The 17,031-nt window shown below is 34.6% G+C and overlaps 1 long non-coding RNA gene across 2 annotated transcripts; it reads left to right on the plus strand.

Annotated features, from left to right (window-relative positions):
• The first annotated feature begins 5,385 nt into the window (after nt 1-5,385).
• LOC136826783 (uncharacterized) lies at nt 5,386-15,484 on the plus strand. 2 transcript variants are annotated; one of them, XR_010849709.1, is made up of 4 exons: nt 5,386-5,518; nt 10,002-11,026; nt 11,769-11,883; nt 13,206-15,484. It is a non-coding gene; the product is annotated as an uncharacterized lncRNA (long non-coding RNA). The 2 variants fall into 2 exon arrangements; XR_010849710.1 differs by having other exon boundaries at nt 5,517-5,654; nt 13,206-15,370.
• The last annotated feature ends 1,547 nt before the right edge of the window (nt 15,485-17,031 follow it).

Consider the following 17,031-nt stretch of genomic DNA (forward strand, 5'->3'; position numbering starts at 1 on the left):
CTGCATTGGTTAGCGCTACTAGAAGGTTGATCACATAATGTATGTAGGCAATATTAAGTGGTTTAAAGTCTGCCCTTAGAATTACTGGTTTCACCAAACAGTTAGCGGCATTCATAAACCTCATTGTTCTTAAATATTTCTCACGTTCTCCGACGCAAACCATAGAATATGGAAATATTCGTTGCAGACTTCCACATTCCCTTTTGTATGGGTTGAAATGATTGTGGTTACACTGTACTTTTCTTTAAAGTAGTTATGTGCATTTTCTGGAAAGTATTAATGTGCATTTTCCTATGTGCATTTCCTTTGACGTATCTGTGTTTTCTATAAAGTATTTATGTGCATTTCCTTTAAATTTTTTTATGTGCATTTTCATTAAAGTACTTATATGCATTTTCTATAAAGTGTTTACGTGCATTTTCTATAACGTATTAATGTACATTTTCTATAAAGTATTTATATGCATTTTCTTTTACATATATGCAGTCTATAAACTATTTATGAGCATTTTCTATAACGTATTTATGTGTGTTTTCTTTAAAGTATTTATGTGCATTTTCTATGAAGTATTTGTGCATTTTTTCTATAAAGTATTTATGAACATTTTCTTGAAAGTATATGCATTTCTCTAACTTATTTATGAGCGTTTTCTTTAATGTATTAATTTATGTGCCGTTGCAAATATTTTTCTTCAGATATACTCCTTATAAATACTATGCTCTCTCTCTCTCTCTCTCTCTCTCTCTCTCTCTCTCTCTCTCTCTCTCTCTCTCTCTCTCTCTGCTTACTCACACATAGCAATGGGAAATTTATATGTTAAATGGATCCATGGAAGGGGTATGATGCAATTGAAAAATACATTTTAACGGACGGTGTGGACGGCTGTTTTGTTTTGCTGTAGAGCCCCTCTCTATTGGAGACGAATATTTTGTTAAATACATGCATTTAGATATTTATGTTATCAGACTTCATCCAATATTATTTTAAGCCAGAATGTGTCCTATTTCTCCCTTTATCTTCAGCGCATATAATGTTTCCTTTGTTAAATTTCATTTTATGAAATTACTCCCTATTTTCACATAAAAGGATTGATTCTCGAATGTACCTCTGTTTCCTTAAAGCATTTTTTCACAATTCGATATCTGTCTTGTGTAATCCTGAAATTCAGTTGTGTTGTCTGTTAATTCAGTTGGAATACTTCTGTTAATGAAATGAAATGTATGTTTGTATGTATGTATATATATATATATATATATATATATATATATATATATATATATATATATATATATATATATATACTGTATATATATAAATGGATTCGTTCTTAACAATATTCCGTTCGTCGGATTTTTTGTGGAATTTTTCTATAATTTTCCACAATCTTCATAATTAGTATACAAGTAAGTTTATTACATTGATGTAAAATGTAAAAATATTTTGAAAACCGTATGTTAATAAAATTTTTATTCACATACTTCCTTCATTTTTCTTACTCATTTTCTTTAATATAATTTGACGAAATTAATAAAAGAGAGAATAAGAGGCATGTATAGCACGGAGACATTTTATTTGCACCTTGGAAAATTGGTAATGTTTAAAAAAAATGATTGTATGTTTGTTGAATATAATCTTGCTCCTAAATGAAATTACAGAATTCATAATCACAAAGGAAAACGAGGATGAGAGTGAAAGTTATAAAAAGCAAAAATGAAAGGCTCTGGATGATCATAGTCAAAGCTGATTAAAGAAATCACGTCATCGAATCTGTGTCCAAATTTTACTGCCAGCAATATGCAGTACATGACCATTTCGTGCGAAACTTGACAAAAAAAAAAAATAATAATAATAATAATAATAAATAAATAAATAATTGCTCTTTATGGCAAATCCCTCGTAGCGGGGTAGTACCGTCAGTGCACCTCATGCGGTGCACTGTAGGCATTACTTAAGGTTCTTGGCAGCGTGCCCTCGTCCTTTAACTGCAACCCCTTTCGTTTCTTTTACTGTATCTCTTCTCATATTCTCATTCTCTTCCATCTTACTTTCCACCCTCTCCTAACAATTGATTCACAGTGCAACTGCGAGGTTTTCCGCCTTTTACACCTTCCAAACCTTATGCTGTCAATTTCCGTTTCATCACTGAATGACCTTATAGGTCCCAGTGCTTGGCCATTGGCCTGAATTCTACATTCAATTAAATTTATGGCAAATCAATACGAGATTTAGGCTTGGCATTGGATAAACAGAAAAAGACTTCGCACGTAAGCTTTTAATGATGTTATATTCGTTTCCTTTGGATATTCTTAGATATTACTGATTATATTTCTTATTCTTTTAATATTGTCACATATTTGGCTCTTCCATATACCCACTAATGTTTTCTAGTTAATTAAAAAAATTATCCTTTTTCCTGATTCATTCTTAGTTCATTTCCTCATTCTTTTTGTCTGATACTCATTATCCTTAACTATCTACTACTCATTATCTATAATTGTTTGATACTCATAATCCTTACATCTGATATTTATTTCCTGCCACTCATTATCCTCAGTTGTGTGATACTTATTTCCCTCGTATCTGATACTCATTATCCTTATCTGACACTAATTATCCTTACATCTGATGCTCATTATATTTACACCCGATATTCATTATCCTTACCTATCTGCCACTCATTATCCTTAATTGTGTAATACTTATTGTCCTCATATCTGATACTTATTTATCCTTACATCTGATACTCTTTATGTTTACATCCGATACTCGTTATCCTTACCTATTTGCCACACATTATCCTTAATTGTGTGAACTCATTATCCTTACATCTGATAGTCATTATCCTTACCTATCTGCCACACAATATCATTAATTGTGTGAACTCATTATCCTTACATCAGATATTCATTATCCTTACCTATCTGCCACTCATTATCCTTAATTGTGTGAACTCATTATCCTTACATCAGATATTCATTACCCTTACCCATCTGCCACTCATTATCCTTAATTGTGTGTGAACACATTATTCTAACATCTGATTTTCATTATCCTTACATTTGGTACTCATTATTCTTAACTATGTGCCACTCATTATCCTACCTATCTGCCATTCATTATCCTTAATTGTTTGATACTCGTTATCCTCACATCTGATACTCATTGCCCTTACATGTGATACTCATTATCTTCACATCTGATACTCATTATCCTTTCCTATCTGCCACGCATTATCCTTAATTGTTTTATATTCATTATCCTCACATTTGATAATTGTTATCCTTATCCATCTGCCACTCATTATCCTTGTTTGATACTCATTATCCTTACCTATCCGCCACTCACAATCTTAATTCTCGTAAATTTCCCTTTGCTTACTTCAGAAAGGCTGCAGTTGAAGACCTCTAAAGAGATGTTAAAGCAGGTGACTATACTGACATAAAAAATTGATATAAACTTTCCGAACTTTTTCAATTCTCAAAACCCAGTATTCAGGTTGACTTTTAAAGGAATAACACAAAATAACTGTGCATCCCTTTATATTGAAGGTATAGGTATAATTGTTCATTATTTTATTTTGCAAAAACTCTCTACTCAGTTCTACTATTACTGTTCCTATCATTACTATACTTATGTCTACGACTTATGCATATACGTACTACCTTTATCCATTTTTCATTACTACGACTGGTACTAAGTCTCGTTGTTTCTTTTGTAAACACTGTTAAGACTACAACTTCTGTCTTTTATTTTAAATCTAAAATATATAATATTTACATCATTTTAAAAATTACCACAGACGATTATTTGCCTACTACCCTTCGGGTCGACTTCAAAAAGGAATCACGTGGCCGGTGACAGTGGCTTGCATCTGTTAAGGACATCACTGAGCAATAAAAAAAAAAATGTTTTTGATTTTGCGTTTTAACATTTCTGGCTGTTTTCTTAAAAGGAAACTTATAGAGGTATGTTAATGTTAGGTTAAATCACCAAAGTTACTTACGTTAAGGTACGAGTATCCTTATCATATAATCAAATTGCCACCGTCATTAGAAATGCAGAATGCTACAAGCCCAAAGGCCCCATCGGGAAAATATCCCAGTACAGAAAATGAAATTCAAAGGTTAGGAATAAATTGTCAAAGAAAATTAATACTGACACTGTTTAAAAGTGAAACAAATATCTTTGACTCGAGTCCCCGTATGGGGTAGTGCTGTCAGTGTACCTCCCGCGGTACCCTGTAGGCATTACTTAAGGGTCTTTGCAGCGTTTCTTCGGTCCGTAGCTGCAACACCTTTCATTCATTTTACTGGACTACGTTCATATTCTCTTTCCTCCATCTTTCTTTCCACCCTCTCCAAACAATTGAATCGTAGGGCAGCTGCGAGGTTTGCCTCCTTTTACACCTTTCAGACCTTATTACTGTCAATTTCCAGTTCGGCGCCGAATGACCTCATAGGTCCCAGCGCTTGGCCTTTGGCCTAAATCCTATTTCTATTCTATCCTTTTCAAGAACTTGGTGTGAGGGGGAGAGAGTCATTACAAAGCTTTAATTTTTAGGGTTGGGAAAAGACGAAGCGATTTGCACATCACGAGAAATTTAGCACCTTGAAAAGTCGCAATTGCAACCAGATATTTCGTTCAATCATGTTTCCCTTTTGTTTACCAAATCACACGTACCAAAATCCCTACAAAATTAACGTTTTCCCATCAAAATTCATCATAACCCAAAATTTCAACTAATTTCAAGTATATTTAATGTAATTTAATAAACAATAGACTGTATAATATACGATAGATTTTACATGGTGTTATTAAAAATGACGACAATAGTTTTTTGTAGAGGTTATGGTCCCATGAAAGTTGCTTGATACCATTAAAAACCATTTAGTTAATTAGAGTGTCTTTTCTACTAATAATTGCCCATACATTCTAATTGAATCTTTTCATTGCATAATCTCTCTTGCGCATTACAATAATAAACCATTGAGTAGTTTGTTCATTTGAGACTATTATTTCGTATACATCACAGTTGCCAGTTACTGTTTTATTTTAGGACTATTTTTAGTGCTTTCGCCTGACAGTAGGGGTCCTCGGAGTCTTCTTTTTTTGAAGTACTTTCACCATTTAGGAAAATGTAAAATTTAGGTTCAAATAAAGATTTTCAAACCAAGTTATTAAATAAATCACATTATTTCAGCACCCACCCCACCCTCTTTCTCGCTATATCCTACTGAATGTAGGATTTGCAATTAACATCCCTCTCTCATTGGTCTAAATATTCTCCTGATATCGAGCACAGAGTTGAAGACTAATACCATTTCGAAAGCTTCGTATCTCAGCACAGTTGTTAATGTCACAGCCTCCGTGCCAAATAGGAAAGGATGATTGTGAATTCATTTAGAATAGTAACAAATTCACGACGACAGTTTCAAATCTGGAAGAACATTACTGGAACCTTGTTGAGGATCAACAAGGTTGACTGACAGTCAAACACCGACGACATCAATGAGAACAGGTAAAGGATCTTTTTCCGTGTGACTTTGTCTTTCATTTTAAGAAAAGGGAATTCTTCCCTGCGTGCTCTGATAGCGCGGAGTTGACAAGTAATGTGAAATGCTGTTATAATTCTTCGAAGGTCTTTGCATACGTGCGTAAGTATATGACAAATGAAATTGGTGGTCCCATAGGCTACATTGGGCGAGGTGGAACCAGATTAGTGATATTTTCTTGTTATAATTCAGTTGAAGTGGTGTCTACGGGGATGTAAACTTAGCCTTCTAAAGAGTTAATTTTACAGCCTACATGAAATTTTAGCAAATACTAAGTTACCACAGGAATTGAATAGGTTCAACAACAGTTTCTATGATATATGTATAGGGGGCAGGGGGAAATGTTAACTGGAAGTCATGAAAGCAAGTAAGGGAAAACTCAAACCAAATCTAGGCAAAACAATGTACATTGGTAGGTTGTTTAAAAAATAACCTACAAAAAAAATAAAACTAGTTATGTGTGTAGGCCTATGACTCTTGAGTCATTGATTTTTCCCGCTGTTTACCTTTGGACCGTTTTTGGACCTTAACTTTGGTGCAAACCACTCGTTTTTGTATTTTCCCTACCCCTAACCTGTAGGTGGCGTTAGTTCCGTAGAAATTTAGCCTCACTTGTAGGGGAATGCCATAACTAATGAGATCCTCTAACAGTGCATCACTGGGTGATTATTTTAAGAATTTGTATAAGGATATATTAAAATTTGTGGTGGTGCTCTGCATAAGTGGACGTGGTATTATGTCCAAAATCACGAAGACTGTGTATTCAAGTAAGAATACTGTATTTGGAGATGAACAGGTTTACTAAACCGTGATCATCGGAGGTTATTTTGAATTCATTTCGTGTTACGGTTTTTTGTCATTCTATTGAATGTGATATTCCCGTTGGAAGTGTCTGTTTAACTCGTTACATCATTTCATGTCTACCAGCAATGGGGGACCACAGTTGGAAACCAAACTACCAAAGTCCTGCAGGCTTTAACTTCAGGATAGGTAGTAGAGAGGTGTTGAGGCAGAAGCAGTGACCACTCCAGTTATAGTAGGTCAAGTTAGGCTATTGAAAGGTTGGGTCAGGATACATCCGTGTATTTCACATAATTATTTATGGTGCTATAGACCAGGGTAGCTTTTCTCCATGTGCGACTTTCAAGATGTGGTGAGATATTTCGTGAGATATTTCCAGAAATAGATAAAATTTGCATATAGTCTTTTGCAGCATTGCAGGTGATTGTTAATCCCGCTAAAACACTGGTTAACCAAAAAAATAGAACAAATACTAAGAGAAGAAGGCCTCTTCTGGGGTGTTACCTGTCTCGTTTTAAAAGGCTGTATTAAGTATTTTGTCATGCAACCTAGCTCCCTTGTGCTCAATTCCTTGACAGGCAAAGGGACGCTTTCTACCCATCGTTTGGGTAAACAATCATTATAGCTTCATTCCACATATATTTTCACTCTTGTTTAATGCATGGCATTATTGGTCTGGATGATCTTGTTGTAACTATCAATGCCATTTAATATTTTGTATGACACAGCAAACGTAAACGCACATCAGATGTCGCATAAGCATGCCACAAGTACATAGGCTTCATCCTTTATGACGTCAGTAGCACATTAAATGTCAGTTAAACGAACAGCAAAATACTTTGCATTATCAACGCTAGTTTTAGACTTGATATGAAAAAAAAAACATAATAATACGGTTCTATCGGTTCTTTGTTGGCCGAGTCGGTTGAGCTTTAGACCATTCAACTTTTTTATTACCACGCCCCCTCTAAAGCTGGACCATCTATGAGAATTCCTCCCCTGAGGGACAGGAGGAGGTAAATAAACAAAATAATGGTAAGTCTAGCGAGTCTAACTAGAGTGGTAGACTATAGGAAACTAACGTTATAAGGCAATACGGATCATATTTTTAATAAATGTTTATTAGTTCCTTCTTGTTAAGAAAATAACGAATTTAATTCTAGAATTTTAAATTTTCCCTAGGCCTCGCGCCTCCTGGAAACTGCTGACGCGCCCCAGGGGCGCGCCCCAGGTTGAGAACCACTGCTTTAGACCGTCATTCGATGGGCCGGAGTTCAATTCCCGCCGCCGGCTGATGAAGAGTTAGAGGAATTTATTTCTGGTGATAGAAATTCAGTTCTCGCTATAATGTGGTTCGGATTCCACAATAAGCTGTAGGTCCCGCTGCTAAGTAACCAATTGGTTCTTAGCCACGTAAAATAAGTCTAATCCTTCAGGCCAGCCCTAGGAGAGCTGTTAATCAGCTCAGTCCAACAAGTAATATGTAATTCAAATGGTTCAAGAAATGTTTATTGCTTTTTGGTATGCAATCGGCAGCATCATTTCCATCTAAGTTGAGTGTGTGGTTAAGGAAATGGGCGTAACAAAGACGGCACATTTCTTATCTCGGTAATTTCCTCAGATTGTCACCTGACCTACAATATATACGCCCTTTTACCCAAAAAACTATATTAATAGAGGATATCTTCGTGAGGCCTTCTACTTTACTTCTGCCATACTACCTTTAATACCATTATATAAAGATAAAACTTTGCCTTCGAGTCGTCAAGTCTAAAACAGCTGTTGAGTGGGCAAGTTGATTTTTGTGTGGTCGCTCATCTTAGCTGTTGCATCACTGTGGCACAAGGTGCCACATTGATGCAACGGCTAAGATGAGCGACCACACAAAAATCAAATTGGTTTTATTTTTATATAATGGTATTAAAGGTAGTATGGCAGAAGTAAAGTAGAAGGCCTCACGAAGATATCCTCTATTAATATAGTTTTTTGGGTAAAAGGGCGTATATATTGTAGTTCAGGTGACATAATCTGAGGAAATTACCGAGATAATAAGAAAGGTGCCGTCTTTTGTTTTATTTTTTCACGTTCATCCCCGAGTGGCTGGTACTAAACATGGCGGAAAGCAAAAATATAGACAATATACGGTGAATTTTTCATCTCGGTAAACTTCTTAAGTTTCCTCATCTGTATTACATTATGTACACCATTTTCTACATTGTATAGCCGATACATTACATCAAAAAACGATATATTAGTGCGGCAGTATTTCATAAAAAAAAGAGACATGTAGTATTTTATTATTTGATGTAGTGAGCTAATGTAGATATTTTCCAAACCCATTAAAGAGTTCATTAACATTTTCTGGACTTTCCTGTAAAGTTTAATAAAAGTGGTGTGGGTACTGGGTCAGACTTAAATAGGTTCAATTGCTTCCTTACTGAATCATACTGATGCAATTATAATGGTCACAAATTACATTATTCATTACTCTGCATACTATTGTGGATCCTAATTTCTGCAGTTTGCAGATACATAAAACAATTAGGCTCACACAAAATGTGAACATTTACCTGCAATATATGTTGCAGAGAGAGAAAGTATTATAGAAACGCAGGGAGACTATTGCAGAAACTAATAATGAGACTGTCATAACCGGAAGACAATGTGTCTCACTCTCTATGACAGTCTCCATACTAGTTTCTATAATAGTGTCTCTGTGTTTCTATAATAATCTCTCTCTCTCTGTAACACTTAAGTTGTAGGTGAGCGTTCACATTTTGCTTGGGCCTAATAGTTTTATATAGCTGCTAACTGCAGAAATTAACATCCATTTGTATGCAGAGTTGGGAAACGCACGTAGGTAATGAATGATGACATAGATAATTTATTTTTTGGGTCTCAGGAAATTTTGGGAGACTTAGGACCCCTGAGCTGAGGTACAATTTATTCCCTGCAACCCTCCCCCCCCCAACCCTCACAGTTGTTGGGTCCTGCCACACTCCCCAAACCCACACAGTTGTTGGGCCTTGCAACCCTCCCCCAACCTCCACAGTTGTTGGGCGCTGCAACCTTCCCCTAACCCCCATAGTTGTTGGGCTCTTCAACCCTCCCCTAACCCCAACAGTTGTTGGGCCCTGCAACCTTCCCTCAACCCCCACATTCATTGGGACTTGCAACCCTCCCTTAACCCCCACAGTTGTTGGGCCCTGCAACCCTCCCACAAACCCCACAGTTGTTGGGCCCTGCAACCCTCCCCCAACCACCACAGTTGTTGGGCCTTGCAACCCTCCCCCAGTCCCCACAGCTGTTGAGGAAAGTGATGGGGTAGTTTTGCCTTAAAGGTTAAGCACATTACTTTCATGAAAGAGTGACCTCCTTTATATGATGAAATATTCAAAAGGAAAGGTAACTGAGTACAAATAAATTTGATTCGAATAGACCTTGTGAAATGTTATGAGGTATGCTAGAAGTCAGTGGAATAACCACCAATAAACAGTGAAGAGTTGGTAAGTGAAGAGATTAGAAAGTGTTAACACATCCTGTCCCCCACAAGGCCCCACAAGGATATCTTGGAGACCTCTTAGGAGATTTATTTCTTAAAGATGTTTTAGACTTTTGAATTAACAATAGTCTAACTTTTCCTTTCAGATTTGTATTACTGGAAGCACTTACAAATCCTGTGGCCAAAGATGTCGTAAGAAAAACACTCCATTGGAAACCCCAATTTGTATTTGACTGACTCTCAAGTTTAAGCCCCAATTTGCATTTGACGGACTCTAAAGTGGAAATCCCAATTTGCATTTGACTGACTCTCAAGTGGAAACCCCAATTTGCATTTGACTGACTCTCAAGTGGAAACCCTCAATTTGCATTTTAAAGACACTCAAGTGGAAACTTCAATTTGTATTTGACTGAGTCTCAAGTGGAAACCCCAATTTGTATTTGATTGACTTTCAGGTGGGAGCTCCAATTTGTATCTGACTGACTCTCAGTTGGAAACCCTAATTTGTATTTGACTGACAAGCATAAACCCAATTTGTACTTGACTGACAAGTGGAAACCCCGATTTGTATCTGACTGACAAGTGGAAACCTCAATTTGTATTTGACTGACAAGTGGAAACCCCAATTTGTATTTGACTGACAAGTGGAAACCCCGATTTGTATTTGACTGACAAGTGGAAACCCCAGTTTGTATTTGACTGACAAGTGGAAACCCCAATTTGTATTTGACTGACTCTCAAGTGGAAACTACAATTTGTATTTGACTGACTCTCAAGTGGAAACCTCAATTTGTTTTTGACGGACTCTCAAGTGGAAACCCCAATTTGCATTTGACTGACTCTCAGGTGGAAAGCCCAATTTGGATTTGACTGACTCTCAGGTGGAAACCCCAATTTGTATATGACTGACTCTGAAGTGGACACCCCAATTTGTACCTGACTCTCAAGTGGAAACCCCAATTATTTGACTGACTTTCAAGCGGAAACCCCAGTTTGTATTTGACTGACTCTGAAGTGGAAACCCAAATTTGTATCTGACTCTCAAGTGGAAACCCCAATTTGTATTTGACTGATGGGAAGAAATGGAAGATGCAAAAACCAGGATGACTGGGGGATGAAACTGAAGCAAACTTATATGAAGACTGTTGGACTTATCGGCTATCGTTTAAGAGTTAAGTTCATATTTTCACTTTCAAGGTTTAATTGGCAATGTCAATACCTGTTAGGTTGCAAAGTAGATAAATTTTTATTCCAAGGTAGCTTGTTTCAGCTTACTGTGGAAAGTAATGTTGAATATAACCTATCTGAAAGAGTCATGTTTTGTTTGTAAATCTTTAATTGCAATTAATTTGTTAAAAATAACTCTTAAGGAGTCAGTTTTATTTTGCAATATCACATTTGCAGATACTAATGTCGTGGCATTAATTTGAATCCTAAAAATGTTAATATTAATCCACTTGATAGAGTATTAGTTAACAATTCAGTATTTCACCTCTCGCATGGTTTCCCATTTAGATAATTGTGGTTGAGAATTCAAGATACTTACCTATATTCCTTTTCCGATGGTGTAAAATTAATGATGTTACCTATAACGTAAACTTCCACATGTAATTGAAAGTAACCTGCAGCAGTCAATTCATCAATTTAATTTTTAGTATGTTTTTAAGACAATTTTGTTAGTTTACCTAAATCCAAATGCTTGAGTGTGTCACAGAAACCATAGTCTTTACATGGGATAGGGTCTTGAAGGTAGAAAGTGATTTAACCTGACTAAAGATTGTCATTTAGAGTTGTAACTAGCTGAAGCAATGTTTTGTACAGAGCTAACGAGTAATGGAGTTTCCTAACAGAAATAACTGAAGTTAATCTTACTACTGAAAATGAATTAAAACTGTTGAATTTTCTCATGGCAGCAGTTCAAAAGGCAGCATTTCATAAGATCGGTTTATATCGCTAAACTGATGGGAGTTGTTTTAAGACGAATTCAGCTACTAAAGATTTGTGGTATTCAGGTTGGAGCATAATACTGTAAGTAAGATACTACAAAACTAAACGTTATGTAATACTGTACGGCTAAGTATTTAAAAGAACATTATCTATCAGATACTAATTAACAAAGTTTCTGATAGCAGAAAGTTATGGTATTGAAATATCGTAGATTTCTGAATGTCAGGAACTATGTTAGCTTATTGTATTTTGTAGAAGCGTAGCTGTTTGTCTACGTGGCAGATAAGTTATCAAGGTATTTAGCAAATCTTATTAATCCGGAAATGTCCCCAAATTATTAATTCTGCATGGTTTATATATTTTACTTTAAAACCACGAATTGCTTCATTGCCCTCTAACGTTTCATTTCGTTTCTCAAAATGTAGACTACACAAGTTGGTGTTATGTATTTTCATCATTCTAAAATGTAATTTAATTCAGTAAGTTCTAAAATTAGTTTTCCAATTGTCTGACTAGGATTTCACTTTTAAAATTACCTGATGTTTCCTGGAAACAGTTAACTGAATAGTGATTGAAATTTTTCCTAATGCATTAGTAAGAAGGCATCCCTTTTGGAAATTATGAAACTTGAGCCATTTATTTTTTACTAACGGAACCGACATCATTAGGCCATATGATTAAATGGGAGGAATTAGAAATCTTAGCAGTCTTTATCTACTTTGAAGATCGGACAGTTAATTCTCAAGAAAAGTGTGAATTTTGCGGTTTGAAAGTAGTTACTGCTAAATCTAAGGTTACCAACCCATTTCGTTTATCAAATTTGTTTTTTGACCTTAAAAAAACTTAGATCCTTCTTAGATGAGAGATTACATTACTTCTTGTTGGGCAATTTCCAAAATGGTAATGTGCCATACAAGATTTGGTAACGAAATCTGCCTTCAGAATAAAAATAATAAGTTTTCAAATATCTAAAACAAACCTCTAAAATTTCACTTTGCCTTGAAGTAGTTGCAAGACCTCGAAGAAATTTGAATGCAGATTTGTATCCGAGCACACAAAATCCAACTTTATTTTCACCAAAGCACAGTTTTGAAAATATTTGCTTCTATTCTTGAGAGGTTTTAATATCCTTAGTTTCAGCAGATGATTTTTTTTTTAAGTTTTTCAGTTTTCAGGAAGTTAAATTTTCAAAGAAAAATACTTTGCTGGTCAACTAAAGCAATATTAAGTGGAGTTTTATTTATAAGTGTGATATTATTGTAGTAAACAATTTTATAATTACTGAGGTTCAAATTTTGTTTTAAATTTTGTATTTTGACAGTCGATGATTTGAGTTCAATATATATCGGAATGTACTTATCACGCATAAATTATTGAGAATAATTCTTGCATTCCTCTTTCAGAATATGGTTGGTCGTTTGCTTGAAAAGAAAGTATATATCACTTCGAAGTAATGGCGAAGTAAAAGAACTTCATTATCATCAAGAAAATCCTTTATTTTGTGTTGCAAGCTGTGTAAGTGATCTGTGACTTACTTCATGGACTGAAATCAGAGTATATCAGGATATCAAATGCTGTGGTTGTTCCTAATTTTGAAAGTTCTTTTGTAGAAGTGTTTACAATGAGGCTCTAAGTACTTTGATGTTGGGTAATTAATCAGTCCAAGTTAGTTCATTCAGGTGACACTACAGAAACTATCTTTCACATTATTAATTTTGCTTCAATTCATAAAATATTGAGTGATTTGGTAGAGTCGATTTTTTTTTTCATCAGGTACTATTGAATCATTCTTAACGTGCCCACCAGTCTTTCATTTGAAATTTTCAAGAAAAAATCGTCTTTTTTTTTTATTAAAAAAGGAATTCTAAATTTAATAGATCTCTGTAATTCACAACTTGATATAACTTTATATTGTCACTTTTAATGACTTTGGTCACCATCTTAAGTCTGTTGGAATCTTAGGACTTGCTAAGTAATGCTAAATGTATTTAGAGCCTCATCACCAAATCTCACTCTCATCAGTGCATTGGCATTTGTGGAGACTTGTTTGCAATTAACTTACTTTGCCGTGAATATGGGAAAATATTATATAATATTCAGATACAGCCTGGTTAGCTTTAATTATCTGTTAACAATCTGTACGATGATATTGTTTAAACTTAATGGTTCGTATTTTCAGAAAATTAAAGGCTTCAACTTCTATAAATTATCTGAATTCTGAAGTGACCAGAGCAAATTTTGAATTACAATGTAATCACAAATCTGAAAAAAAATTAACCAAAGTTTTGGAGTAGGGCGCCAGTATGTCATAACACTTGATTTTAGTTTTGCTTTTTACATCCTCATGACAACAAATGTTGAAGCTCTGTGACAACAGTTGAGCTAGTTACTTCTGCTAGTGTGAGCATCAGACTGGTACTCAGTTGACGTACCTGATTTTTTTCTTTTATAGGTTCAGTATCACACGGGATTCTGGAAGTTTAATTTTAGCTATTGCAGAATTTTGGAATGGTCTTTCAAACCATATGTTTGAACTCCAGTTCAGACTGAGTGCAAATGCTTCTAGTTAGCAGCCTCTCATGTGTTTTACAGTACTCTACAGTTTATTTGTTTCATCTTAATTTTCTTTCTTGTTTATATTATGATTATTCTTTACCTCTGTCATTATTTTTTTGTACTGGCCCACCTATCCGACTAGGGCCCTTGGGCTTTAAGCATTCTGATTTTCTAGCTAGGGTTACATTCTTGATTAATAATAATAACAATCATCATCATCATCATCATCTCCCTGTAATGGTATATTTTCTTCCCTGTAATTCTGAAAAAGTGTCCCCCTTGTACTATTCGTGAATATCAGTCCAAGGCTGACAGGCTGTAGTGTAGGGTTGCTTTTTGGTGCCACAGTAGGTTCTCTGATCAGGATTTTAGCTCTTTAATCTGATATTGTGCTTTTAACCGCCTTCCCGTAAAAGCTTCCTATTTTATGGATACTTTTGGTCAATAGCCTTTTCCTTTTGTTAGAATAAATGCATATTGTGAACGTTATACTTTTGACGAGTACCATGTTTTGTCATGAGTTCCTTGCCTAGTAATTATATTAATCTGAATTACCGAGTTTAGTACCAATACAGATAACTTGGTTTCACTTTTGATAGGTTTAATGTCAAGCCCGCTGATGATGCTTAATAATTTGGTAGCTTGCTTAGGATTTTCATTGTAAGGTTTGGACCTTTATTCGTGGCTTGAATGTTCCGTCTTTCAAGGTGGCCTTAGGGCTAGATGATGTGTAGGTGGTTACTTTGCCTAGTTTGTGGAGAAGAAAGATCTTGCATTTACTATGGTTAAGTTTCTTTTTGCATTAATCCCAGTTATTGATAATTGGTTTATTGATAAGACGGTTCTCTCAAAAAACTTCTCATCCAGAAAAAGAACTCTCAGTTCTTAAACTTCTAGGCACTCCTAGTTTTGCCACCGTACGGGGGTAGCGCCGCCTGTGCACCTCATGCGGTGCACTGTAGGCATCCCTTCAGCTCATAGCTGCAACCCATTTCATCCATTTTACTGTACTTCCGTTCATATTGTCTTTCTTCCACCTTCCTTTCCACCCTCTCCTAACAATTGATTCACAGCGCAGCTGCGAGGTTTTCCTCTTGTTGCCCCTTTCAAACCTTTTTACTGTAAATTTCCGTTTCAGGGCTGAATAACCTCATAGGTCCTATCGCCTGGCCTTTGGCCTAAATCCTATGTTCTGTCTGTCTACTCCTAGGTCTGCGGAAATTATAAGATGCTCCTTGTTTCTCAGACTTTGTCGGAGCAAAATTTCTTGGTTTTCAGTGATTTCCAGGACAACTCTTGGTTTGCAGAGTTTTCTGGATACTCCTTTGTTTTATTAAGTTTTTAGGATTCTCCCTGGCTTATGGAGTCTTCCAAAGCACTTCTTGTTTGTTAATTTATCTGTTTTCCTAGTAACTGATCTCCTCTCTCTGTATTTCCCATTACCTTCTGTCACTTCTTTCCAATGGACACCATATTCTTTGGAAGCTTGAGTTTCTAGTCAGTGGCTTGTTCCATATGAATAGGGTTCATCTGAATAATAATAATAATAAATAATAATAATAATAATAATAATAATAATCTTTAAAATAATAATAATAATAATAATAATAATAATAATGAAATAATAATGAATAATTAATGATAATTTTGATTTTTCCAATCAGTTTTAAAATATTTTATAAAATTTTGCCTCTTTGTATTGCAAGCAAATAAATTTTCATACTGTCATTTCTCCATGGCAGCCGTTCGGTCTTCATTTATGAACCTTTGGGGATTTCTAGCGTGCTTTCTAAAGCAGTGACTCTAGGCTGCCTGTGTTTATATTATGTATCAAAAGTATTTTGATTTTGAGGATCCAGAATACAGTTATGAACATAGGTCATAATGTACTGATATGTGGATTAAACATTCATTACCATAAGCTTTGTATTGCAACTGATGAGAGTGAGATTTATATTAGTTTAAGTGTATTTCTGGTCAAGTTTTTAGTTTAAGTGTATTTCTGGTCAAGTTTTTGTGACCTTCAAAAGGGAAGTTCTGTAATTACGGAATTTGCGGTATGTAATGCTCATGTAGCCCACTCTAGTTGTCATTTCTCATTTCCGAAATGCTGCTTCGATTTTTTTTAAAGGATAATCTCTATGAACCTGCTAAGTGTTTACAATCCTTCAGGAGTAATAGCATAATATTTTCCACTTTTGTATTTCCTAAATGGTGATTGACTAGTACAATCCCCATTTGTATTAATGTTTAAGAGCTCATCTAAGTATAAAATCATGGTAGATGTTCTCTTGTAGTAGGAAATTTATGAAGGCTAGTAACGTACTATAATCCTATTTTGAATCTTAGATTCTCTGTGTAAGTCGAATTTCTACCCAATTCCAATCTTCTTAAGATTTTGAGTTACCTTATATATATATATATATATATATATATATATATATATATATATATATATATATATATATATATATATATATATATATATATATATATATATATATATATATATATATATATATATATATATATATATATATATATATATATATATATATATATATATATATATATATATATATATATATATATATATATATATATATATATATATATATATATATATATATATATATATATATATATATATATATATATATATATATATATATA

Source organism: Macrobrachium rosenbergii, chromosome 41, assembly GCF_040412425.1.
Source record: "Macrobrachium rosenbergii isolate ZJJX-2024 chromosome 41, ASM4041242v1, whole genome shotgun sequence".
In the NCBI taxonomy this organism is placed as follows: Eukaryota; Metazoa; Arthropoda; class Malacostraca; order Decapoda; family Palaemonidae; genus Macrobrachium; species Macrobrachium rosenbergii.